General features: G+C 49.2%; 1 long non-coding RNA gene and 1 pseudogene across 1 annotated transcript; one reads left to right on the plus strand and one right to left on the minus strand.

Annotated features, from left to right (window-relative positions):
- The window catches only part of LOC129053942 (small ribosomal subunit protein eS24-like), a 105,281-nt pseudogene extending 99,274 nt beyond the window's left edge, over positions 1-6,007 (plus strand).
- A 7,657-nt stretch (positions 6,008-13,664) lies between these two features.
- LOC134761236 (uncharacterized) lies at positions 13,665-19,673 on the minus strand. The gene is made up of 2 exons (XR_010139563.1): positions 17,141-19,673; positions 13,665-16,528 (listed from the first exon to the last, which is right to left on the minus strand). It is a non-coding gene; the product is annotated as an uncharacterized LOC134761236 (long non-coding RNA).
- Between the last annotated feature and the right edge of the window lie 6,632 nt (positions 19,674-26,305).

The raw sequence follows: 26,305 nt of genomic DNA on the forward strand, positions 1-26,305 counted from the left end.
TACCTCAGAGACACACCCAGAATAATGTGTAGTCAAATATCTGGGCACCCCACAACCCAGTCAAATTGATACATAACATTAACCATCATGTCTTGCTTCTACTCTCTCCCCATTACTGCATGTCCAAATCCTTCCCTTATTACAAGACTTAGTTCAAATGTTGCCTCTTAACTAAGCCTTCCCTGCTAACCCCAAATATTAATAGAATTGGTCTCTCCCTTCTCTGATGTCTCAAAACATGTTGTGTGTTTCTCTTTTACTGTATTTATTACAAACTCCCTTATAAATCAAGATAGTGACTCCCAGACAAATTACCAAAAGAGTATAAAAGAAGTCTTCTTTGAGTGTGAAATATCTCATGGAATATAGCATATGACCTCTTCATGAAGAAACTACTGGGAGAGAAGAAGACAAGCTGGAAGAGGCCAGGGAAAGGGGGTTAGTACAAAGCACAATAAGGCTGGGCTCATACAGTGGTTCACACCTGTAATCCCAGCACTTTGGGAGGCCGAGGCCAGCGGATCACGAAGTCAGGAGATCGAGACCATCCTGGCTAACACGGTGAAACCCTGTCTCTACTAAAAATACAAAAAAGTTAGCCAAGCATGGAGGTGGGCACCTGTAGTCCCAGCTACTCAGGAGGCTGAGGCAGGAGAATGGCGTGAACCCGGGAGGCAGTGCTTGCAGTGAGCCGAGATCACACCACTGCACTGAAGCCTGGGTGACAGAGCAAGACTCCATCTCAAAAAAAAAAAAAAAAAAAAAGAAACACAATGAAATGTCAGTGGATGGGTGCCTATAATTTCTAAGGGAAATAGAGTATAATCCAAGAATTTTATAGCCAGCTAAATTATTGCCCAATCAAAATAGGCAAAAGACACTATCACATGTTCAAGAACTTACAGAATACAGTATTTCTGAGCTCTTTTTTTAAAAAAAAGCCTTCATAATAAAATTTAGTCAGCCAAGAAATTAAAAAATAAGCAACTTGTGAATTGAATGACCATGACAAAAGGCTAGTGATGAGAGCTGAATCCATTTAAAAATAGGACTATGATTGCAGAACAGAAAGAAATGGTTGTCAACCTTAACAACATAAAACAACCTAAAAATAACTAATTTCCAGGGGTAAAGGGAGAGACTGTAGGAAGTAGAAGTGGTAATGCCCTTTATTAAGTCAGTTAATCAGGTCTAAAATTGAAACTTGGTTTTAAATATATAACTTCTTGTTTATTTTCCTCCCTAACTACCTGAGGATCAACCACCATGATGAACGACACAGGAACTACCTGGACCAGGAAGTTCATGACCAATAAACCGCTCCAGAGGAAACAAATGATCACCAAAGTCCTTCACCCCGGGAAGGCAAGAACATGTAGAAGACCACAATGGATGTCATCTTCATATTAATAGTTGGACTCAGAACCCACTTTGGTGGTGGTTAAACAATGGGCTTTGGCATGCTATCGGGTTCTTTGAATTATGCAAAGAAAAATGAACTGAAACATAGACTTGCAAGACACGGCTGGCATGAGAAGAAGACGACCTCAAGAAAACAGCAAAAGGAATGCAAGGGCAGAATGAAGTCAAGAGGCTGCAAGGCCAATGTCAGTGCTGGCAAAAAGGAAAAGGAGTAAAGATTTTGCAATGACTTTATTTGCAGTGACTGTACGAATTTTTCATGAGATGGTCAACCAACTGTAAAGACTTCTACATATATATAAAACATCTTAAAGTTTTTCATCATCTTTGATTTCTTAGATGTTCTAGAAACTGATTTTTGGTAAGAAAAAAACTACATTTATTTGAGTTGACCAGTTCCTTCAGTTTCACTTCCACTTCTTTTTCTTCTGATAAATTTAAACAGCATTCAATTTGCTACTTCTTGTTTTTAAAATCTCATTTTGTGTGATCGCTGTTCACTTAATATTAAGGAGGTTTATTTCTTGAGGTCATGAGATTTGACGTGACTTCTCTCCCTTTTTGTACTTTTCAGTATCCATTAATTTTTTTGAGACAATGTCACCAATGTCCTTCATATTAATATTTGGACTCAGAACCCATTTTGGTGGTGGTTAAACAATCATCACCCTCATTGGAGTGCAGTGGTACGATCTCAGCTCACCAAACCTCCGCCTCCCAGGCTTAAGCGATTCTCCTGCCTCAGCCTCCCCAGTAGCTGGGATTACAGGCACGCACCACTACCGCCTGGCTAATTTTTGTATTTTTAGTAGAGATGGGGTTTCACCTTGTTGGCCAGGCTGGTCTTGAACTCCTGACCTCAAATGATCCACCTGCCTTGGCCTCCCAAAGTGCTAGGATTACAGGCACGAGCCACCGTGCCCAGCCTTTTCTGTATTAAATTTTTAAAAACACAACATTTAAAGTAAATCATTCTTTTTGAATCTACTTTGTATTATAGGTATCCAAATACTCACCTATTCTCTCTTATGTAATGACAGACTTGTTGAAATGTCATTTCATTTTGTGGCTCCAGCCCCAGGGATTCTGACTCTGATTCTAAAGGGTCTGCAAGCAGAATGAGCAAGCCGCCTGGATGATTTTCTTACAGGTGTTTTAAGGGCAGGAGTTGGAGACACCCTGATGCAAAAGAACGAACCCTCAAGGAAGTTGGCCGTACATGTATTTTCCTTCCTAGCACTGGAAATGACAGAAAGATTATCCAATCAGTACCACTCATAGCACCTGATTATATGTGTATGAGGAATTCAGAAATGGTTTGATCAAGGCGGAAGACCTAAAAAGAGGCTCTTCTCGGACGCCAAGTCCCCATCTCATGCGTGGTTGAGTTAGCAGAAACTGAGGATGATGCTTCTTCCTCCAGCATTGGTATCCCTTGGATTTTGTTCAGTAGATGAAGTACCTCCATCCCCCAACATCCCCAAGCTCAATCCCAGTTTCCTCACATACACTTTTTTTTTTTTTTTTTTGAGATGGAGTCTCGCTCTGTCACCCAGGCTGGAGTGCAGTGCAGTTTTGCAACCTCAGCTCACTGCAACCTACACCTCCCAGGTTCAAGTGATTCCCCTGCCTCAGCCTCCCAAGTAGCTGGGATTATAGGCATGCACCATCATGCCTGGCTAATTTTTGTATTTTTAGTACAGACAGGGTTTCACCACGTTGGCCAGGCTGGTCTCAAACTCCTGGCCTCAAGTGATCTGACCACCTCAGCCTTCCAAATGCTAAGATTACAGGTGTGAGCCACCGTGCCCAGCCTCCTCACTTACACTTTTACAGAAGATCTGATCACACCCACTCCGCAGAAGTCAGAATGGCCTCCACGTGGTGTTAAACGGGAGTGAAAACTTGAGTTCAATCAACTGAGGGTGACACAGAAACATGTCCCCCAAAATGCTTTTGGCAGCTCTGCTGATCCATAACCTGGCTCCATTTCAGGGCAACACCTCCACTTAAGCTGCACTGGCTTCCACTAGAGTAAATCGCATTAACTCATGGTAAACATAACTGAAGGGCAAAAAGATTCCTTTTAAAATGATTTTTGTCTCTCACTTACCAACACACGCTGGCCTCCCTAGAGCCTGACTCCATTCGGCACCTGTTCCACTGAGCACCCACTGAAAGCTCAGCTCATGAGCTGAGAGGACCCAGACATCAAAGAGTTTACAATCCAAGGAAAGAACACACCTGAATACAAGTGATGACAATACAAGACAGAGTCAAAGAGGCCAACTTGAAGTTTCGGCAGATTAGCACCAAAGACTAATTCCCAACCCAGCTCCCAGAGCCAGAGCCAGAGCCAGAGCCAGGCTAGCTGCATGAGCTCAGCTGGGAGCTTTTGCAAACATAGGTCCTAGCTGAGCCCCTAATCATCAGACTGGGAGTCACTGGGAGTGAGTTCCAGGAATTGGTTAATAAGCACCCACACACATGATTCTGATGTTTTTAAGGGTTGTAGAAACATGGAACTGTGGAAAACACTAAAAAAAAAGGCACTAAATAAACCTATAAATATTCACTACCATCCCAGGCATCATGAGGACGCTCCACGTGCCCTATTTACAATACTTAGAATAACCTGCAAGGGAAGCATTCATTCATGACGATGGGCTTTATTGGGATCAGAACCAGCCCTGGGAATGCTTGAACCTGCGCTTAAAGTCACCCCTCCTCCCCACAGGAGGGGGCTCACATTAAGGAGCAGGGGCCAGATGGGAATTGGGGTGTCGTTTTATTATGAGACCGCAGTGACAGACTTTTTTTTTTCCCCAGAGTCTCATTCTTGCCACCCAGGCTGGTGTGCAGTGGTGCAATCTCAGCTCATTGCAACTTCCACTTCCCAGGTTCAAGCGATTCTCCAGCCTCAGCCTCCCGAGTAGCAGGGACTATAGGCGCCTGCCACCACACCTGGCTAATTTTTGTATTTTTAAAAGAGACAGGGTTTCACCATGTTGGTCAGGATGGTCTTGAGCTCTTGACCTCACGATCCGCCTACCTTGGCCTCCCAAAGTGCTGGGATTACAAGTGGGAGCCACCACGCCTAGCCTGAGACTTTCAAGTAAAGCCACAATGGACCACAGAGCTTAGACATCAGAGCTAATATGGAATCTCTGTCATTAAATCTTGAGATCTTATTATCTTTGCTCAAAGAAAAAAAATCACAATTGACATTGTGAGGACAAGACATCTGAATGTAAACTTGATCTTAGAGGATATTAAGGAATTACTGGTAATTTGATTGGGTATGACAATGACCATATAAAAAATGCCATCACGTTTTTAGAGGGAAAGTAAATTACGTAGGGGTGAATCTCATGATGCAATGACATAACTACTGTAAACTATTTTTCAAATACTTCAGAAAAACAAATGGAGTAAATATTGCAAATGTTAATAGTTTTTAAACCTATGTGATGGGTATATGATAGCTCATTAAACCGGTCTATTTTTATGTGTATTAAAAATTTTTCATAATAATAATAAAAAGAAAACCTTGGCCAGGCACAGCATCTCATGCCTGTAATCCCAGCACTTTGGAAGGCCGAGGTGGATGGAGGACTGCTTGAGCCTAGGAGTTTGAGGCCGGCCTAGGCAACATGGTGAAACCTCATCTCCACAAAAAATAGACAAATTAGTCAGGCATGGTGGTGTGCACCTGCAGTCCCAGCTACTCAGGAGGCTGAGGTGGGAGGATCACCTGAGCCCAGAAGGTCAAGGCTGCAGTGAGCCAAGGTCATGCCACTGCACTCCAGCCTGGGTGACAGACCCTGTCTCAAACAAACAAACAAGCAAACAAAAACCCTCTTGATCCCATTTCCCCAAAAAATGATTTTTTTGAGATCTTACCATCTCCTGCCACGGTGCAGAGTACAGGAAATCAAGACAAAGTACAGCACACAAGGGATAAGGAGGGAGGGAAGCATGGGGGAGGCTGACACTGTGGACTCTCCCAGCTCAGTCGACCCATGCACCTGCTTCATGGAAGAAAGGAAAGAAGATGAGTCATGCCTTTAACACAAAGTGACCGTCCTCACTAGTAAATGTGCCTCCAGAAGTGTCCAAGAACTCAGTGCCAGAGCCAGGGTGGCTGCATGAGAATCACCAGGGAACTTTTGCAAACATAGGCCCCTACTGGGTCCAAATGTATTTATCTCTTGAAGAGGAGGAGAGAGACAGAACAAGGAAAAGGATGGGAAGAAACCAGCCTTGTGCACAGAAGGATGCTGGGATTCCTCCTGCACGTTTAGTGCAATGCATCCAATTTCACAAGGTCACAGAAGCTCAGAGAGGTAAACCTGCCCAAGTTCTCATAATTTGTAACTGGCAAAACCTGCCCAAATCTCTGTCTCTAGAGATATTTCCACCTGCTTCAACTCTGGAGCTGTCTTAGTTGTAAAGATGACAGATTCCACTCATCACTCACTTTTGTTTGCAGGTATTGCCTAAAGTCCCTTGTGAATATTTAGGTCAGGGCTGTTTTTTTGAGTTTTCTGTTTGTTTGTTTGTTTCTTGTTTTTTTTACAAAGCAATCTTGTGGAAAGAACCCAAAGTGGCTCCCCCATTTAAGACCCTGTAAACAGGGAGACCAGAGTCTAGAGTCCTAGTCTGGTTTCCACATCTTCCTTAGATTTCCCTGTGTGTAAAATCCAACAATAATCTTTGATGAATTGCCTCCCCTAGAGGACAGATGGAGGAAGTGTTAACTTTGTTTTTTTTTTTTTTTTCTTTTTTCCGACAGAGCCTCGATCTGTCACCCAGGCTGGAGTGCAGGGGTGCCATCTCAGCTCACTGCAACCTCTGCCTCCTCAGCTCAAATGATTCTTGTGCCTCAGCCTCCCGAGTAGCTGGGACTACAGGCAGATGCCACCACACCTAGCTAATTTTTGTATTTTTAGTAGAGATTGGGTTTCACATATTGGCCAGGCTGGTATCGAACCCCTGGCCTCAAGTGATCCACCCCCTTCAGCCTCTCAAAGTGCTAGGACTACAGGCATGAGCCACCATGCCCAGCCACTTTGCTATTTTATTTTAATAGACAGCTTCGAGGTCCAGTGTGAGTTCACAGATTAGGGAACATCACAGGCAAAGAAGAATACTTTGCATTCAAATAGTAGAATGTTTTCATTTTCAAAGAGCTCTCACCTGCCATCTAATCTTGTCTTCCTAGGAGTCCTGGGGGAAAAGCAGATGTGGTTTCCAATCCCACTTTCCAGAAGAGGAGACTGAGGCAGAGGCTTTGCAGATACACAGAATACATGTGAGGACAGGTGAAGGTCATGATCATTGTCAGTCCCCTCCCTCAACTTGACATTCCCAGATCTGGTGGACTTCCAGCCAGAGGAGACAGAAGGACTGGATCACTCAACTCTGCCATGGGTGCCGGGACCCAATTTTTCCCTGGCAACTCAGTCACATCCTGTCTGGGATCTCCAACTACTACCCTCCCACAAGTCTCAGCTAAAACAGCAATTCAATGCGGAACTTTTTTCTGAGGCTCCAGGATTGGGCCAGGCCCTCTCCATGGCTCTCTGCACTTCCCCTACTGCAGAACTTAGCACCCGTATGTCACTACTTGTTCAAACATGTGTCTTTTGTATGCTCTCCACGTTATCTGCAGCATCTGCCAAAAATAATAACGAACGGTAAAACCTAATCTCGATTGAGTGTCGATGATGCACTTTGAATGTGACATCTTATTTAATCCTCACTATATCTGCAAGAGTAGAAGCTATTAATAGCCAATTTTCAGATAAGAAAATCAAAGCACAGTTTCTATAACTTACCCAAGCAGCTAGCTAGGAGGCAGATCAGTTTGAGCCCAGGGAATCAGATTCCAGACACCATGTTCTCAATTACTAAAGCAGATACCTCCCCAGAATCTAGTAGGTGGTTAGTGAGTCTTTGTGGAATAAATGAACAGAAGGACAAGCAGATGGATGGATACACAGGTGGATGGGTGGATAGATGGGTGGATGGAAAGATGGGTGGGTGGGAAGTTGGATGAATGAATGGATGGTTGAGTAGGTGAAGGGATGGCTGAGTGGGTGGAGAAATGGATGAGTGGGTCAATGGGTGGAGGGATAGATAAATGGATGGACGGGTGGGTGGAAAGATGGGTGAATGAGTGAATGGGTGGATAGATTCATGGGTGGGTGTATGGATAGATGGGTTGGTGGGTGGGTAGGTGGATGATAGCTGGGTGCATAAGAGAGTGGGTTGGATGGATAGATGGGTGGGTGGGTGGATAGATGGGTAGGTGGATGGATGGATGTATGCATGTCTGGATGGATGGATGGATGGATGGATGGACAGAAGGGTGGACGGATGGACAGACAGATGAACAGATGGACTTGAGCATTTATTCGGGGTCCTCCAAAGAATTGAGTGATTTCCCTATGGTGTGTCCTCACCTGCAGGTGGGTGGGCAAGGGGGCTTACCTCTGTAATACTCATGATTATGGGTAGTGCTCTGCCTTAGTCGCCACTCTCAGAACACTTTATTGACTAGGAAAGTCAAAACTGGCATTGATAACTAATGCAAGTTACAGCTATAACTAACAGAAGGTGTTGAGTGATGACAGCTGGGCAACCAACAATCAGTAACTTGGCTGTGTTATGTTACTGCCATGCTGGGCAGGCAGAGCCAGGGTTTCCTTAATCCCTCCATCACATTAAGAATGCTTCTCAAGATTTCCCCAACCATGGGGACAGGGATCTTATCAAATACTTGCAGTTCACCCCAAAAGTCTCACCCTCTTCCTTCCACCTGCAGATGACCTTCGGCTCAAAGACATTTCCAGTCCTCCAGGTCAGCCCTTCTTCCAGCCTTTGAATTAACCCTGATGACCGCCTGCCCATTGGGTATCTTCACCTTTCATCACACGGCCTTTTCCAAGACTATCCTTCAATCCAGCCCTCACTAAACGCTGGAACTGTTGTTGACAAAATCCAGAACAAGCTGGGTGGGGGATGCAGGTGGGAAGCAGGCTGTAGTAATGGGGAAAATTTCTAAGCAATCTCGAACACAGAAAAGAAACTGAACAGGTAAGAGAGAGGCAGTCAAGACAAGAAGTGTTAATTTTACATAACTGAACCTGAAGATCAGGGCGGCATGGCAGACCACAAGATAAATATGATATAGACTCCTTTTTAAAAAAAGGATAAACATCCACCCTTTCCTACTGACAGCTGTGCTTCACATATTGCTAAGGTCTTTACTAAAGGCGAGTCAGAAAAACTGGGTATTTTATGCAATACAGTAAGAAGGCCCATAAGCAAGTCTGTTCCTGACACCACCTTCTAGGATAACCCCTGGGATTCTGGTTACACCTGTCCTAAAGTTGTCTCTCACTCCTGCCGTTGGAGGACTACCATGAGAGAAGAACCATAGTGAAGTGGTTAAGAGTGTGCACCCAGGGAGCAGCCAGATGGCTTCAAACCATCACTATCTAATACCGAGCAAGTTACATAATGTTCCTGAGCCTCAACTTTCTCATCTGCAAAGTGGGTATGACGTCATCCATTAATCAAATTCTAGGTGAGCATATACTAAACACCAGAGACACAAATGACAATCAGGAACAGGCATGGCCCTGGCCCTCATGGTGACTACCGTCTTGAAGGGGAAGGATGACACGCACAGAAATAGGAAGCCGTAGCTGAGCTAGTGTCTACCACAGAGAGGCACGTGGTGTCATGAGAGCAGATAACGGGGTTGCTGTGACTGAATCAGTGTGGCCAGGCATCCCTGAGGATGTAGTGACTCCACTGTCAGATGAGACTGTGACCAGGTGAAGAGGCAGAGAGAGGGAAAATCTTTCCAGGCAGAAAGAGCAGGATGTGCAAAGGCCCTGTGGCAGGAAAAGAGGAAAAGAAGTGCAAGAGCCTGAAAGAGTCCCGAGAGAGCAAGTGAATATGTGGATAATCACAGCACCCACATCATACAGGACTTGCAAGAAATTGAGACCCTGTCTGTAACAGATTCAGCAATGACTAAATAGAAACTATCTCCTAAAAGCACAGGATGAGGCTCCTTGGTGGTATTTCCCATGTGAGGCTGCCATGGACTCAGAGGCCAAGTTCAACCTGCCTGTAGACAACCTCCAAGCCAGCTGGACACACATACACCCTCAGGCTCAGAATACCCCTGACAGAGTCCTGGATGCTTGAAGTCATGATAAGTATCCAGAATGACATAGAATTCTAGCCAGGCATGGTGGCTCACACCTGTAATCCCAGCACTTTTGGAGGATGAGGTGGATCATCTGAGGTCAGGAGTTCGAGACCAGCCTGGCCAACATGGTGAAACTCCCTCTCTACTAAGAATATAAAAAAATTAGCCGGGTGTGGTTGTGGGTGCCTGCAGTCCCAGCTACTCAGGAGGCTGAGGCAGGAGAATCGCTTGAACCTGGGAGGCAGAGACTGCAGTGAACCGAGATTGCACCATTGGACTCCAGCCCGGGCAACAGAAGTGAAACTCCGTCTCAAAAAGGAAGAAAGAAAAAAAAAAAGAATGACACAGAATTTGCTAAAGAGGGAGAAAGGGCTTTCTTCCAAAGCTGGGCCTGGTTTCTACAGAGAGTCTTTCAGATGAAAATTAAGCAGCTCTTTGCAAGCACCTCAGAGGAGAACCCCTCACCCTGATGAATCAGGCACAAGGGCAGAACCGAGACAATTGGCTGCGTGCATGTGAACAAGCTTATGGTGGAAATGCAGTGCTTTATTTGTTTGGGGTGGTTTAATCACCAGGAGGGAGAAGCTTCTAAAGCAGCATTCAGAGGTGGCTGTTGCCTGGGTTTTCTGGAAGGGGGAGGCAGTGAGGATGAGGGTTTCCATTTCATCTGCAGGCCCCTTGCAGAAGGAGCTGGGGAAAGCTTTGCAGCCATCTGCACACTGTTTGCCATCTTGTCTGGCTGGGCAGCTGAGCTCCAGATGGGGGCGGATGGAATAGCTCTTGCCACCGTATTTGGAGAGAGATGGCAGGGAATTCAGCCCCCGTGGAGAAGACAGGAGCAGGCAGGTGCTGGACAGTTCTGCCCAGGCCCCTGGAGGTGAAGTGTCCAACCCGACAGCCTCTAGGTGCCACTAAAGCAGCCCAAGAGGATCTTCTCTGTCCATCTCCGTCCTGGCACCTATAGACACTTGGAGAGGTCCTTCACATGGGAACTCACAAATGCACACTGATAACCCCCACACGGAACTCTCATATGTAGCAAGTGAAAAGACAGGATGCCAGTTAAACTTGAATTTCAGATAAACAACAAATCATTTTTTAGGGTAAGCAGGTCCCAAATATTGCATGGGATATATTTGCACCAAAAAAAGAAAAAAAAAAGGTTAATGAAAAATTCAGGTTTAATTGGACCTCCTGTATTTTACCTGGCAAGCCTAACCCTGCGTAAACACAACCTCGAGCTTGAAACTCACAGAGAAGCCATGGCCGTGCTCACACACGTGCACAAACCCATATGCCTTACAGAGGCAAGGGCTGTGATGACGGTCCCCACCCTTGCATACTTCTCTGTCCTCTGTCTGGGCTCAGAGTAAACAGGGGGTCACCTGGCATCCACGTCTAAGCTGGGCTTGGAGGTGTCCTAATCAAGCAGGATGCTGACCTGCACTTTCCCAGCTCAGCCAGGGCTGCAGCCAGGCCTAGCTTCCAGTCTCGGGCCTAGAACACACAGCACAGCCCCAAACCTTGGAAGAAGGCTTCATCTCAAGGGCCACTGGTTCAGGACCTATTAGAAGCCCCACTTCTTTCCTCTGTTTCTGCTGCCATTGCCCCAGTCTCTGACCCTGCCACTCAATCACTCTATAAACACAGCAGGTACTAGGGGTGGCTCTGGGCTCGGCACTCAAGACAATGCCCCTGGTAAAGCCACAGTCTAGCAATGACAGTCAACAACGTATCAGCAACAGCCCTGCCCCACAGGTGCTGAGTGCGCACAAGGCCGGCGCTGTGAACGTGCTCTCAACAGTGATCTCACTGAACCGTCATGGCAGCTCTAGGATGCAGACAGCAGCATCACATTATCCCCATTTTACTTACGAGAAAACTGAGGCCTGAAGAAGGCAAACACAGGCCTCAGGATTTGCAGTAACATTGCCAGGAATGTTTGAGAAAGCAAACTTCTCAGAGTGAGGCAGTCTGCCAGAGCTCAGAAGCCAGAGCTCCTGTTAGCAGGGGCTGGGGGGACTGTGGGGTGGGGGCAGACAAGCGGGTAGGGGCTGGACCCCCCCAGGACACCAGGGTGCAGACTGGTTTGAGTAAAAGAAAGAGAGGCGGTCGTGCCATCATCTGCAGAAGATGATGTCTACAGAGGACAGCACCATGTGAGCCCTTGGGGAGTCGGATGACTGGATGGAATTTTGCACAGGATGCCAATTAAGCACAGATCCCTCTCTGACCTAGACAGCCCACCTCCAGGAACATCTCACAGAAATGCAGGCACAGAGCACCAAGTGATGTCTGTGAGGAAATTCATCAGAACACCGTCTGAGATTGGGAAAAGGCAGAAACCATCCAAAGACGAATCGGTGCAGGGCTGGTTAAACGAAGCCTGGTGCATCCACACGTCAGAATAACTGCTGGGAGAAGAAGGTGGCACCCTGGTTCCAACGTGAGACAATGTCAAAGACATGCTGCCTGAAAAGCAGGCTTCTCCAAAGAATATATATAGCATTATTCCATTTTTACTTTTTAAAAAAGATTACAATAAACACTTATGTGCAAATGCATGTGCATGTGTGCACAGAGGAAAAAGGTGCGGACAGGAAAAGAAAACCAAACTCTGCGTGTTCTCACTCATAAGTGGGAGTTGAACAATGAGAACGCATGGACACAGGGAGGGGAACACCACAAACTGGGGCCCGTCGAGGGTGGGGGACAAGGGGAGGCAGAGTGTTAGGACAAATACCTAATGCATGCGGGGCTTAAAACCTAGATGATGGGTGAATAGGTGCAGTAAAGCACCATGGCACATGTACACCTATGTAACAAGCCTGCACACTCAGCACAGGCATCTCAGAACATAGAATAAAAAATAAAAAGAAATCAAAGAAAAAGGTGTGTAGAGGTATACCCCAACCCTTCCCAGTGTTAACTCTGAGAAGCAAGATCAAGAAAAGCAAATCAAAAGGAAGTTTTGTTTTTTGTTTTCTATATAAATTTTTTTTTTGTTTTTTTTTTTGTTTTTTTGTTTTTGGAGACATAGTCTCGCTGTATTGCCCAGGCTGGAGTCCAGGGACACAATCTCGGCTCACTGCAACCTCCTCCAAACTGCAACCTCCTCCTCACTGCAACCTCCTCCTCAAAGCAACCTCCTCCTCACCACAACCTCCTCCTCACTGCAACCTGCTTCTTCTGGGTTCAAGTGATTCTCTTGCCTCAGCCTCACAAATATCTGGGATTACAGGTGCGCACCACCAAGCCCAGCTAACTTTTGTATTTTTTGTAGAGACAGGGTTTCACTACTTTGGCCAAGCTGGTCTCGAACTCCTGGCCTGCCCGCCTTGGCCTCCCACAGAGCTGGGATTGCAGGTGTGAGCCACCACGCCTGGCCTGCATTGCTTGAATTCTCAGACCACATGGACCCTCTCATCTGGCCCAATTGCAAGAGTCCAAGGCAGGAAAGGCAGAAAGCAGGGGCTTACCCCTCCATCGGGACAACGTAGAACAGAGTCAAAAAAGAAAAACATGAATGGATCAGTCAAGAGGGCCATGAATGTGCCCTCCCAGGCACCTACACCTTGCAACTTAAGCCGACAGGCTTCCAAGCTACAGAGTCTTCCTCCCCAGAGACTAGCAAGGACACAAGCCCTGGCCAGGCCCCTCCAGGAAAATGGTCTGAGGGACAAGGTGGGGTGCACAGTCAGGGGTGGCAGAAGGAAAGGGAGACACAAAGCCAAGGAAACCAGGGCACTCCATGCTTCCTGAAGGCCACCAGAACAGGGCGCTAGACATAGCCCCTGTGTACCTGTTTCTACAACAGCCTGAACACAAGGAAAAGGAAAACAAGGAAAATACACAAAGCCCAGCCTCACCTGGAGCAGGTTAAATAAAGGTGTGTGACATTGTCTTCATGTCCTTTGGAATTGGAAATCCAAGCTTCCTCTTCTGTGCCTTTAAGGTCCTGGCTGCTGCCCCACAGCTCCTTTCTCCTCCTCCCTCTTCCTCTTGTTCTGACTCTTTTTTTTTTTTTTTTTTTTGAGGTGGAATCTTGCTCTGTTGCCCAGGCTGGAGTGCAGTGGCACAATCTCAGCTCACTGCAACCTCCACCTTCTGGATTCAAGCAATTCCTGTGGATCAGCTGCCCGAGTAGCTGGGATTATAGGTGTCACCACGTCTGGCTAATTATTGTATTTTTAGTAGAGACAGGTTTTCACCATGTTGGCCAGGCTGGTCTCAAAGTCCTGGCCTCAGGTGATCCGCCCACCTCGGCCTCCCAAAGTGCTGGCATTACAGGTGTTAGCCACCATGCCCGGCCCTCTTGTCCTAACTCTGCCATCTCTTTGCAGTCTCCGCCAAGCAGCTTTTCCTGGGCCTGCCCTGCCCCCCTCCAGAGCTGCACTCTCAAACCACCCCCCAATGCCCCCTGGCCCTGGCTCCTGCCCCGGGGCTCTGATCCTCAGATGGTGAGGTCTAGAGGGTCACAGTGAGCCAGACTCCCTAGAGAAGCTAAGGCAGAAGCCCTGTGCTAGGCTGTGGGTAACCTGCCTCCTTCCAGCTGGGGCTGAATAGAAGGGGAAAGGCTGCCCCCAGAATACAGGGCTCTCAGAGGCCCTGGGGATCTGTGCTGGCAGTCAGGAGGACTGTCACCTCAGCGCAGTTGCCTGCAAGGAGGGCTGTGCAGGCAGCTGCATGTTGCTCAGAGAATAAAAAAAGGAAATTAAATGCACCATCTGGTTATTAGCAAGAGCTTTTGAGGCAGACACTTAAATATGCATGCCTAGATGTTATAAAACTTGGGGGAAATGTTAATTCCAATAACGCCAGTTCTTGTGCTCGCAGAAATCATTCTTTTATCTCCCTTCCCAGTAATTTGGGGGCTCCATCCCTCAGAGTGGCAGCACCAAGACAGCTGGCCTCACTGGGTTTTGTAATCTGTGCAAGGTGAGATCCCAAGCCCTTGCCTGGAGATCCATCTGAGGAAAATGTTAGAACAGGGCAACAAGTTGCCATTTCCTCCCCCCTTTCTCTTCCCCATACAAAAATCAGAAAGCACACTAGCCCAGTGCCCAGCCACAGTTGTGAGGAAACCCTACTCAAAATCCTGGGTTGTGCCCCTGATACCAAAGACCTGCAAAATTGGGACTCACCTGTTGCAACCCTAGCCCAGACTTGTGTACATTTCAAGGGTGGCTGGACCCATGGCCCCCTGGGACGTCAGGGTGGTACAAAGTCCTCTTAACCTAAGACTGTCAGGGTACAAGGATCAGCATTTTTTTTCCTTTTTCTTGAGGGCCAGATGGTAAATAGTGCAGCTTTGCAAGCCATAGGTCTTTGTCCCAACTATTTAACTCTCCATAGTGGCAGGAAAGCAGCCACAGACAATATGCACTGAAATGGGTGTGGCTGTGTTCCAATAAAACTTTATTTGTATGAACAGGCAAGGGGCTGGTTCTGGCCTGGGGGCTACAGCCTGCCTCCTCTGCTACAGGTGATCTCCAAGGGCCCATCCATCTCGTAGACCAGCAGCTGGCACACAGGAGCTGCTCAGATACTTGAAGGAGGAATGGAGAAGGCAAACAGCCCCCAGTTTGCAGAAGTGAGGGTCTCCCAGCGGCACCATCCTTTGCCATCTCATGCCGAGGGACAAAGCCAGAGCAGGGCTCTCCACCAAGGCTGGGTTCTCCTCCAAGGAAATGTGGTAACAGGACAGAAAGCATCGTGGAAGGATGGGGGCTTTGGAGTCCCATAAACCACAGTTTGCAAGACCAGGAGCATCCTGCACTTCCTTGCACACATCCTGGGTGGATGCTGGAGCATCTAGTCTTAAAGTGAATCTTTTCCCACTCCTCCCCCAGCTGGCCTCCATTACACTTCCAGCAACAATGTGGTGTATGTACACAATGGAATACTATTCGGCCTTCAAAAAGAAGGAAATCCTGCCATTTGAGACGACATGGAAGAGCCTGGAGGATATTACGTTAAGTGAAATAAGCCAGGCACAGAACGACAAATACCACCTGATCTCACCTATATGTGGAATCTAAAAAAGTTGAACTCGGCCAGGCATGGTGGCTCATGCCTGTAATCCCAGCACTTTGGGAGGCTGAGGCCAGCAGATTGCTTGAGCCCAGGAGTTCGAGACCAGCCTGCATAACACAGCAAGACCTCATCTCTACAAAAAATACAAAAATTAGTGGAGCGTGGTGGTGCATGCCTGTACTCCCAGATACTCAGGAGGCCGAGGTGGGAGGATTGATTGATCTTGGGAGGTCAAGGCTGCAGTGAGCCAAGATCACACCCCTGCTCTACAGCCTGGGCAACAGAATGCGATTGTCTCAAAAAAAAGAAAGAAAAAGTGAAGAAAAAAGTTGAATTCACAGAAGCAGAGTAGAATGATGGCTGCCAGGGTGGGGACATGGACAGATGCCAAAGGACACAGAATGTCATTTTTAGAGAGGAAGAATAAGTTCAGGAGATCCATGGGACAACATGGTACCTATAGTTAATAACAACATATCATACACTTGGAAATCACTAAGAGAGTAGATTTTTTAAGTGTTCTCACCACAAAAAAATAAGTCTGGGAGGTGATATGTTATTTAGCTTGATTTAGCCATTACATAATGTATACATACTTCAATCACATCATGTTGTATACTCTCTTGTACATAATTTTTGTCAATTCAATAAATTCAACAACTCCAAAAAACAAGACATTTTCTTTACAAAAATAATTATTAAAAATAAAATTCAGAATTCTATTTTATTTATTTATTTATTTTTGAAAGAGAGTCTCGCCCTGTCACCCAGGCTGGCTGAAGTGCAGTGGTGCGATCTCGGCTGACTGCAACCTCTGTCTCCCAAGTTCAAATGATTCTCCTGCCTCAGCCTCCCAAGTAGCTGGGATTACAGGTGTGTGCCATCACACCTGGCTAATTTCTGTATTTTTAGTAGAGACAGTTTCGCCGTGTTGGCCAGGCTGGTCTCGAACTCCTGACCTTAGGTGATCCAGCAGCCTCGGCCTCCCAAAGTGCTGGGATTACAAATGTGAGCCGCTGCACCTGGACAGAATATAAAAGATTGTTTAATTCAACTAAAACATTAAAACAGATTATTTCTATAAGTGGTAATTTTTCTAACATGTTTTGGTCAAAATAGTCTCCTTACCCATCCACAATTAAATGGTTAATTGACATTTGATTGGATTTTGATAAAGTTTTCAAAGCATGATTGACTTTTCCAATGTACAGTAAAATGTGTTTGAAAATATTTCATAAAAATTAATATTTAAAAATGGTCAGGCATGGTGGCTCATGCCTGTAATCCCAGCACTTTGGCAGGCCAAGGTGGGCCGATCACTTGAGGTCAGGAGTTTGAGACCAGCCTGGCCAAACCTCATCTCTACTAAAAATACAAAAGTTAGTCGGGCACGGTGGCACGCACCTGCATTCCCAGCTACTTGGGAGGCTGAGGCAGGAGAATCCCTTGAACCTGGGAGGTGGGTTCCCCAGGCTTAGAGCAAAACCCCCATCTTGTCTGTCTCCACTCTCATCCCAGGCAATCGCGGTCATTTCCACAGCCTCAACCACTGTCTACCCGGGATGCCTCCCAAGCCCGAGTCTCCAGCCCAAACCTGCCTTCCTAGCCCCAGACCCATCTGTCCTGGCACACATTGCCCCCTGGCTCCCAAGCAACCTCAGCCAATGAGCCCAGCGTCAACTTCCTGTCCTTGCCTGACACTGTCAGCCCTGAGATCAGACTTGACCATTCACCTCCGGTACCTGATAGGTCCGTCAGTCCTTTGGCACATATCCCGCGAACATTCCCCAAACCAGGCACCGGACTCCACACATCAACACCGTCATGTGAGTCACCAGCATCCCTGACAGGGACCCCTGTCCCAGCCTCCAACTCATCTCCTTCCTGTCCCTTTGAGTTCTGTGTCACATACCAGAGGCCACAAGAAGAAAAATGACCACCTTAATGAAATTAAAAGAATTGAGAAGACATTTCCCTATGGTCCAAAGTCTTTCCAACTGAGAAACACATATCAAGATCCAGCCTGCCGGCCCTGCGGTTAAATGTTCCTGAAATAATTAAAGCCCAGGGCAAGACAGCCCCCACTCCACAAGTACTCCCAGCACAGCAAGACTTGCTTCTCCGCAGGGGTTTGAAATGTTCAGTGTGTACCCTGCCCCTCTCTGTCGTAGCTAACAGGAATGTGCTCCGTGTCTTCTTCCTGCTCAAAGGACCGTCCACCAACCTGCGCAGGCAGCACTTTCAGCCGGGGGGATGCGAGAACTTCCCACCATTTCCCACTTACGCACTGCATTCCTCAGGAGCCTGCCTCACAAATTACAAGAGCGCCACGGCAGACACACCACGTTCCAGCGGGTGGACAGGTCTTCATGTCAGCTTGAAATATCGTTGCCAGGGAAATATCTATATCTCCGGAGAGAGAGCTTCAGCCTGTGTAGTCCAGCTGTGCTCAAACGGAAATCCAGAAACCCAGATGTTGATCCAAACACCCTGACTCAGACAGCCAGCTCTGCAGGTCCCCAGCATGGGAATGAACTGGGTGGGCCACTTGCCCTGCCTGCCCACATCCCTGCCTCCAGGAATCATGGACCCTGAGAACCAGGGGGATGTGGTGGGGAACAGGCAAGTCTTGTGCAGAAAGCCAAGTTGCCACCCAAATCCACTCTGCAGTCCAGGTGGGTGATATTCTGGTCTGCACCACAGCAGTGCATGAGGGGATGGAGGATGGAGTCTAGACAAGCCAAATGTAAAAAGATATTGCCCAAGTATTTTGTGCTTTGTCTGTGTTACAATGCTATGCCCAGGCCAGCGTGGTGGCTCACACCTGTGATCTCAGCACTTTGGGAGGCCGAGGCAGGCAGATCACCTTAGGTCAGGCGTTTGAGACCAACCTGGCCAACATGGTGAAACCCCATCTCTACTAAAAATACAAAAATTAGCTGGGTGTGCTGTTGGGCACCTGTAATCCCACCTACTCAGGGGGCTGAGGCAGGAGAATCACTTGAGCCCAGGAGGTGGAGGTTGCAGTGAGCGGAGGTCATGCCACTGCACTCCAGACTGGGCAACAGAGTAAGATTCCATCTTTAAAAAAAAATAAAAATAAATAAATGTTATGCGCAGCATTTTCCATGTACTGTCTTATTAGCTCAGTAAATCCCATATAACCTTCCTATGAAAGTGTATCTCATTTATCTCCATTTTATAGATGAGAAAACTGAGGCCCCTGGAGTAGTAGTAATTTTCCAAGACCGCATTGCTCATAAAGGGTACAGCAGGGACCCAAGCTCCACACTCTCACCCTCAAACATTTCCACAAGCGTAGACCAATGGCTCTCAACTGGGGTGGTTTTGCTCACGTACCACTCCCTTGCTCCATGGCATTTGAAACCACCTGGAGACATCTGGGGTAGCCAGAGCTGGGAGGGTAGAAGGCACCTAGAGGATGGAGAGCAGAGATGCTGCTAACCCTCCTACAATACCCAGGACGGCCCCGCCACCACCACCACTAATGGTCTCACCCCAAGTGTTGTCACTGTGCCAAAGCTGAGAAATCCAGGTTTCTCCTCAGCAAGAAGGGAAAATACCTGCAACGTGGATGCACCTCTACAGGAGGCCCAGGCTGACAATAACCTTCCTCATCTGGATTCAACCCTGGATGCTTTTACCTGGTGCATCCATCAGGGATTTCAGGGACTCCGATGAGTTATTACCCTTGAATGCTCGGTTCCGACTGACAACCCAGAAATCTCTGCCAAGGTGCCTGGTCTTGGGGAAGACTCAGCAAATGGTTGAGGTAGATAACCAGATACCTAGGAGAGACATTTCTCTCCCTCCAGGAGGAGCTGGGGGTCAGACACACCCTGGGATCATTCACAAGCAGTCAATAAAGGCTTGGGGAGGGCCAGGTTTTCTAGGCCTTCTCAATGGGGTGGGTGTTTGTGGATACACAAGAAGCCTGTGAAACTTCTGATATTGGCAGGAAATCAATGCCTCCCACCCCCCACCCTCCACCCCCCCATCTCTCCACCATAAACACATGCCCTGCAACAGGACTTGGCACTTAGGGGCTCTTGGGGGACCGATTTATGTGCTAAAACATCCTCTAGCCACCAGCGAATAAAGCAACCCGTTGCCACCCAACCACAAGAGCACACCCTGGGAGCCAGTCCAAGGGACAACCAGTCCCACTAAAACCTCAGCCATCCAGAGCACCAGGCCTGGTGATGAGAAAGAACATTTTATCCTTAAAAGCATCTGAACGCCCATGCTGCTTCTTGCAGAGAAAAGTCCAAAATAATCTGCCATTAAAGAACGAGGATGGTTTTGACATTTTTGCCAAGCTAATGGTCTACACAGACAAAATCTCATAAAAGGGCACTCTGTTCTTCTTGATCCACTCAGACATGGCCTGAGAGTGAAGAAACGGGCTCTCCTCCTCAAAGAAATCACTGCTGATCCTCACACCAGCCTGACACAGCTTCATGGGTTCTTCAAAGAGAGTATTCCCATAGAAACTAAAAAGGAAGAGGAATGTGTCTGGCGGGCATTGTGGGCAGCAGTGGGCTTTGGGCCAAATTTTAAGTTTGAAAATCAAGATTCCCTCTTTTCGAGGGGCCGCCGGACTGAGCAGATAGAGGCACCGTGAAAAGAGGGTACCATGTTCAGATGCGGGAAACAAGGATGGTTTGTGTTCAGTTCCTCCATCATCCTTCACATCATGGGATTCCCATTTCCCTCTGTGGACCAGAAAATTCAGTGGGGTTTCTGCCTTTTAAATATTTCTTTATCAATATAACATCCTTCTAGCCTCCAGAAAGCATTTTAACATGGAGATTCTGGCTTAAGATTCTTGTGGGTCTGTCTGTCTCTCTCTCTGTCTTTTCCTTGAAACAGGGTCTCATTTTGTCACCCAGGCTGGAGTGCAGTGGCATGACCACAGCTCACTGCAGCCCGACCTTCCAGGCTCTAGCAATCCTCCCACATCAGCCTTCCAAGTAGTTAGGACTATAGGCACACATCACCATACCTGGCTTTTTTTTTTTTTTTTCTTTTTTTTTTTTTTGGTAGATATGAGGCTTCACCACGTTGCCCAGGCTGGTCTTAAACTCCTGAGCTCAAGCGATCCTCCCCTTTAGGCCTCTCAAAGTGTTGGGATTATTGGCTTGAGCCACCACGCCTGGCCAAGAACCTTGTCTCTTGTGATGCGCCCCAGAACAAATCATCACTGCAAAAACACACCAAGGCATAAGTTTCAGTCCTAAGTCCCATTTATTCACCATACACTATGTGCCAGGTACAACGCTAAGAGCTTCTATGGACGAGCTTCCCTTAATCTCAGCAGTAACAGCCCCAGGCAATGTGGCCTGTTGACAGATCCATTTGCCACTGAAGACAGTAAGGCTCACGGAGGGTAAGTGGCGTGTGCCATGTCAGGCATCTAAGGAGTGGCAGAACCAGGATGCAAACCCCAGCTGCCTGGCTCCAGATTCACGTTCCCAAGGTCCCACTACACTTGGTCACTCCGCTGCATTCTGGTATCCTGGTCTTTGGCAGAGTCCACGTAAAAGAGGGAGGTAGAGGGAGTGAGTGGGACTTCACGCAATAAAGTTTCCCGGCGTTACACTGCCACTGTAATTGTGTCCCCAGCCAGGACCTCTCCCTTCTCATCCTTTCTGAGATCGGCCCTGGAAAACCTTCCAGAGAACTGTCCTCCTTCTCCCGGGATCTCAGAGAAAATTCACCTGAGTTCAGTGTCCAGGTGACCCAAGCTCTGAATGCGGTAACGTGCACGGGGAGATGAGGATGTCACCATGAGCAAGCCTCCCAGACAGCATCCGCGAGCAACCCCAAGACTGGACAAGTAGGGCTCTGATGCCGGCCACAGTGAGGAGGGCTGCCCGTGCTGCCTAAATGGGTTCAGAATGAAGGTCACCCTCTCTCCATGTGGGGCTCATTAACCACGAATCAAATTATTAAGACAAGCTCAGCTGAGCAAATGGTCAAACATAAAAACATGTGGAAGGAACAAAGAGGTCAACCCCATTATCCATCAAAAACCATCAAGGTGGCGGCCCTCACTGAGGGGTACAGCTCTCCAGCAGGCCCTCATCTGCCCTCCAAACCCATGTGCCTCCCTAGAGGAAGGCCAGCAAAGCCACACAGGAAGAGCTGGTGTAGGAAAGCAGAAAGTGAACCCCACAAGGCCAGGCTGGCCACGGAGACAAATCCCACACACACAGGCCGGGTGACTCAGGGGCCCACGTGTGCAGGACACCCGGAGCTCACAGGGACAGCGCCCCAGGGGATGCAAGGAACTTTGCCTCTCTGTCCCTCTCTGTAGGGGTGGAAAGAGGAGAGCGATTTCTGGGATGGAAGCCATCTGCCTCCTCTGAACTGTCGCTGCCCAACCAGAAAGGGAAGAAAAACAGGCAGATGCGGGGCAGGTGAGGAGCTGGGTGAGCGCCGCCAGCCCGCAGCCCAGCAGAGCAGGGCTTGGCCAAGCCTTGCACCAGGGACTTCCCCACTACCCCCACCACAAGCCCCACGCCGGGTGGGACCGACAGAGTCGCAGACAGATGCCCCAGACAGGATGCCCAGCGCAACCTCCGACCCTTCCCCTGCTGGGGGCCCCCAGGACGCGGGGCTCCCCTCCCCTTTTGGCCAGCCGCAGAGTCCAGCGGTTCTCTCGCCCAGGGACGTCGTGGGAGAATCAGGAAGTCGAAGCCACACAGCCAAGAAGGGACAGCTGGCGTCTGGGAGGCCGTCACGAGCTGTCACTCCGCGCCCGCCGAAGTTGCCGCTCAGTTACCAACTTCAACCCGAGGCCGGCCACGGAGCCTCCCGCCGCCCCTACCCCGCGCCCCCGGCACCCCCGGACCCCCGCGCCCGCGTCACTTACTCCTCTGCCGTCGCCACCTGTCTGGGTGCCGGTCTCCTCCCTGCCCGGCCGCGGCGCGTCCTCCCCGTCCTCGCAGTCCTCGGGCTGTGCGCTTCCCCCCTCCAGCCCCAGGCGCAGCCTCTTCTCCTCGGGAGGGACGTCGTCCTCCTCCCTCCTGGGCCGGCCATCCCTGCCTCGGGGCTTGCCAGTGGCTTCGGAGCTGCCGGAAGGGCTGGCCATGGCTCCGGGGGCTCTGCCTGCACTTGGGGAAGAGGAAGGACCCGGCGCGAGCGGCCTCTCGGCGGAGCTGGAGCGTCTGAGCGCGGGCTCGGTGGGTCCGCGCGGCGCGCAGCTGGGCATCGGGGCCGGCGCGGGCTCCTCTGCGGGCCTCTCTTGGCTCTCTGCCGCCCTCTGCTGGCCGCTCGTGCGCACCGCGGACACGGCGGGCCGGGGCCTGCGCCGCGCTCACCTGCCCCCGTCCAGGCGGTCGCTGTCCCTTGCCCGTGGCCAGGCCCGCTCTGGCCAGGCCCTGCACCTCCTCCCCGCCCCAGCCAGGTTGCACCCCGATGGTCTCCCTGCCCAAGGAGGAGAGAAGAGAAGGGACGTCCCGAGAGGGTGGACATCGGCCACAGCCACCTTGTCTTTGCTCTTACCCTGTGTCTTGCATGATTTGGAGGTGGTGGGAAAACCGACGCTGCTCAAAACTCGTGGAGAATTCCGCCTGCAGGATGGCATGAATGCACCTTCGCATTGCCTACCAACAGATCTTTTTTGAGCATCACTGTGGACCAGGTGTGGTGATGGGGGAGGGGATATTGCGGTGAACATGACAGGCATTGCCTTCACCCAGTGGGGCTCAGCGCTGGGTGACAAGGCATTGAGAATGGACATTGTCAACTGGGCAAAAGGAGGCCAGGGAGAAGTGCTGGGTGCATGAGAATTGAAAAAGACAGGAGGCTCAGCAGGTTTTGGAGCTGGGAGAGGGACAGCAGCAGCGGCTGTTCCAAAGGAAGCAACAGCTGAGAGAGGTCTCAGAGAGTTGTTCTCAGCCCCGTGGAGCGTGTTCAGGCAGAGGGAACAGCGTGTGCAAAAGCCCAGAGGCTGGGAAAGAAGCAGAAAGAGGACTGTGGGGCTGGAGCGTGCTGGGCAAAGGGAGAGAGGTGTGGTGGGCTGACAGATTGCCTGGGACCCAGCCGTGCAGGGACAGAGGAGATAGGGGATCCTTGCAGGCCCCCAGTCGGGGTTCAGGCACAGAGACAATGCAAGTGGGCAAAGGGAGGAGACGTGGAGAAATATTTTGGAGGCATGCCCTGATGAATGAGCCCAGGATGCACCCTTAGTGTCAGTGTGGAGCTCCTTCCTTGGCTGTGTGATGAGCTGAACCCGGGGGTATTTTCTGGATATCGAGGTGCTACACCCAGAGTCCAGGACAGGCTAAGTGAGCACCAGCAGCTCCCGGCCTACCTCAAAAGCAGGAGAGACAGGGGAGACTGGGGAGGCCGGGGAGACAGGGGAAGGCAGGAGAAGCCAGGGATGCAGAGGAGGCCAGGGAGGCATTGGAGGCAGGAGAGGCTGGGGAGGCTGTGTCCTTTCCATGATTCTGCCCAGGATCCTAGGCCCCTGTAGTCCCTGAGCTTCCCCACCCCAAGCGCTGGAAACATGTTGCACAATGGTCTCCCCACTAAGCTCCTGGTGGCGGCCCCTACCCTGCTGTGCTCCCTATTTCAACCCTAACAGCTCTCACAGTGGGCAGCACATAGTAGGTGCTCAGGAAAAACTGGTGGGAGAGCACATGGGTGTGCTCAGCACCTTCCTCTCTCTTCCAACTGTCCCCTGTCACGAAATAATTCTGCTAACGACACATGGGCTTTGAGACCCTCTTCTATTACTTTCCATATGCTAATCCATCTATACCTCACAGCAGCCCTGAAGGTGGGTGCTATTAGGATGCCCATTTTACAGAGGAGGAGACTGAGGTATAAAGAGGGTAAGTGACATAGGCACACTACAGGGGCCAGGGCCAAGTGACCGCAGCACTCAATCCCCAAAGGCAAGGTGGACGCAGTTACCACAAAGGACAGCAGAGTTAAAGCTGCAACCAGAATAGCCTGACTCACAGAGACCTATGGTGCCAGCTGATCGTGGCATTGCTAGAAGTGAAATAGATAGGAAGCCTGCCACATTTTTACTTGATCTGTGTTTGTAGAAGAGTTCTAGGTCAGGTGAGCGGAAGTCTAATCTGAATCATAAAAGCAGAGTCACAGTCCCCAGTCAATTCCCAGACATAAGCCAGTTCACAGACCCACAGGCCCTTGTCCGAATGGGAAGCCAGGTCGCCTCCAGAAAGGACTCTGCTCCACTGCCAAAAATTTATACTGTCAATCTTTCTCCCAGCCTGCCCCCAAAGGAATACACAGCCTTTTACCAGGATGACTGAACAGCGGAAAAGGAACTAATGAGACCTGTGCAGGATCACTGGACACAGGCTCTGAACTGGCACTAGGGCGAGACTAGGGTCTACCCGTCAGAATAGGCATTTTGGAGGTCAGGGGAATGTTGGTGCAAGTTCCTGTCATGCTACATCCATTGGGTCCCCAAATCCATCCTCTGCTTATATACAAAGTGGCAATGCTGAGATTCCAATTCAGGGCATCCAACGTAGAGGCTGTGCTCTTCCTCATGAAACATTCTGACACTAGTAACCAATTTAAAAATGCAAACACCTCCTGGGGCTAGCCAGGGTCCTCCAAACAGTCATGTAAATTGGTTCTGTCAAGGATTTCCTCCTACCCCCTTCCCGCTGAGAGCCAGTTGTAAGGAGAGACTAGGGAAGGGCATTGGGTAACTTTGTTGCTAAAAGCTCTTCTGGATAAAGACGTTTGGGAAAAGCAGCAAATAGAGTTCAGCAGAAGAGGTAAGAAAGCAAGTTTATGTTTGACCAGGCACGGTGGCTCACGCCTGTAATCCTAGCACTTTGGGAGGCTGAGGCGGGCAGATCACGAGGTCAAGAGATCAGACCATCCTGGCCAACATGGTGAAGCCCCGTCTCTATTAAAAATTAGCAGGTCATGATGGCACACGCCTGTAGTCCCAGCTACTCGGGAGCCTGAGGCAGGAGAATCACTTGAACCCAGGAGGCAGAGGTTGCAGTGGGCGACAGAACAAGACTCCGTCTCATAAAACAAAACAAAACAAACAAAAAAAGTAAGCTTATTTTTAAGTCTGAACAAATATAGTGGTTTAGGGGTTCTGCAAACACGGCCCCAATCAGGCTACAAGATGTTGTGGCAGCAACTTTTACACCCAGTCACTCCTGGCTGGCTGAGCCACTTTTCAAAATACCCTTGTAAGCTGTACAGAGCAGCTGGCTCCACTGGCAGCTGGCAGGGCCATAACTCACACTGTCACTACTCCCTTCAAACTCCTTCAATACACACTTTTTTTTTTTCTTTTTGAGACGGAGTCTTGCTCTGTCATCCAGGCTGGTGTGCAGTGGCGCAATCTCAGCTCACTGCAAGCTCCGCCTCCTGGGTTCATGCCGTTCTCCTGCCTCAGCCTCCCAAGTAGCTGGGACTACAGGCGCCCTCCACCATACCCGGCTGATTTTTTGTATTTTTAGTAGAGACGGGGTTTCACCGTGTTAGCCAGGATGGTCTCAATCTCCTGACCTTGGGATCTCCCCCCCTCGGCCTCCCAAAGTGCTGGGATTACAGGTGTGAGCCACCGCGCCTGGCCTGGTA

Source organism: Pongo abelii, assembly GCF_028885655.2.
Source record: "Pongo abelii isolate AG06213 chromosome 18 unlocalized genomic scaffold, NHGRI_mPonAbe1-v2.0_pri chr18_hap1_hsa16_random_utig4-1074, whole genome shotgun sequence".
In the NCBI taxonomy this organism is placed as follows: Eukaryota; Metazoa; Chordata; class Mammalia; order Primates; family Hominidae; genus Pongo; species Pongo abelii.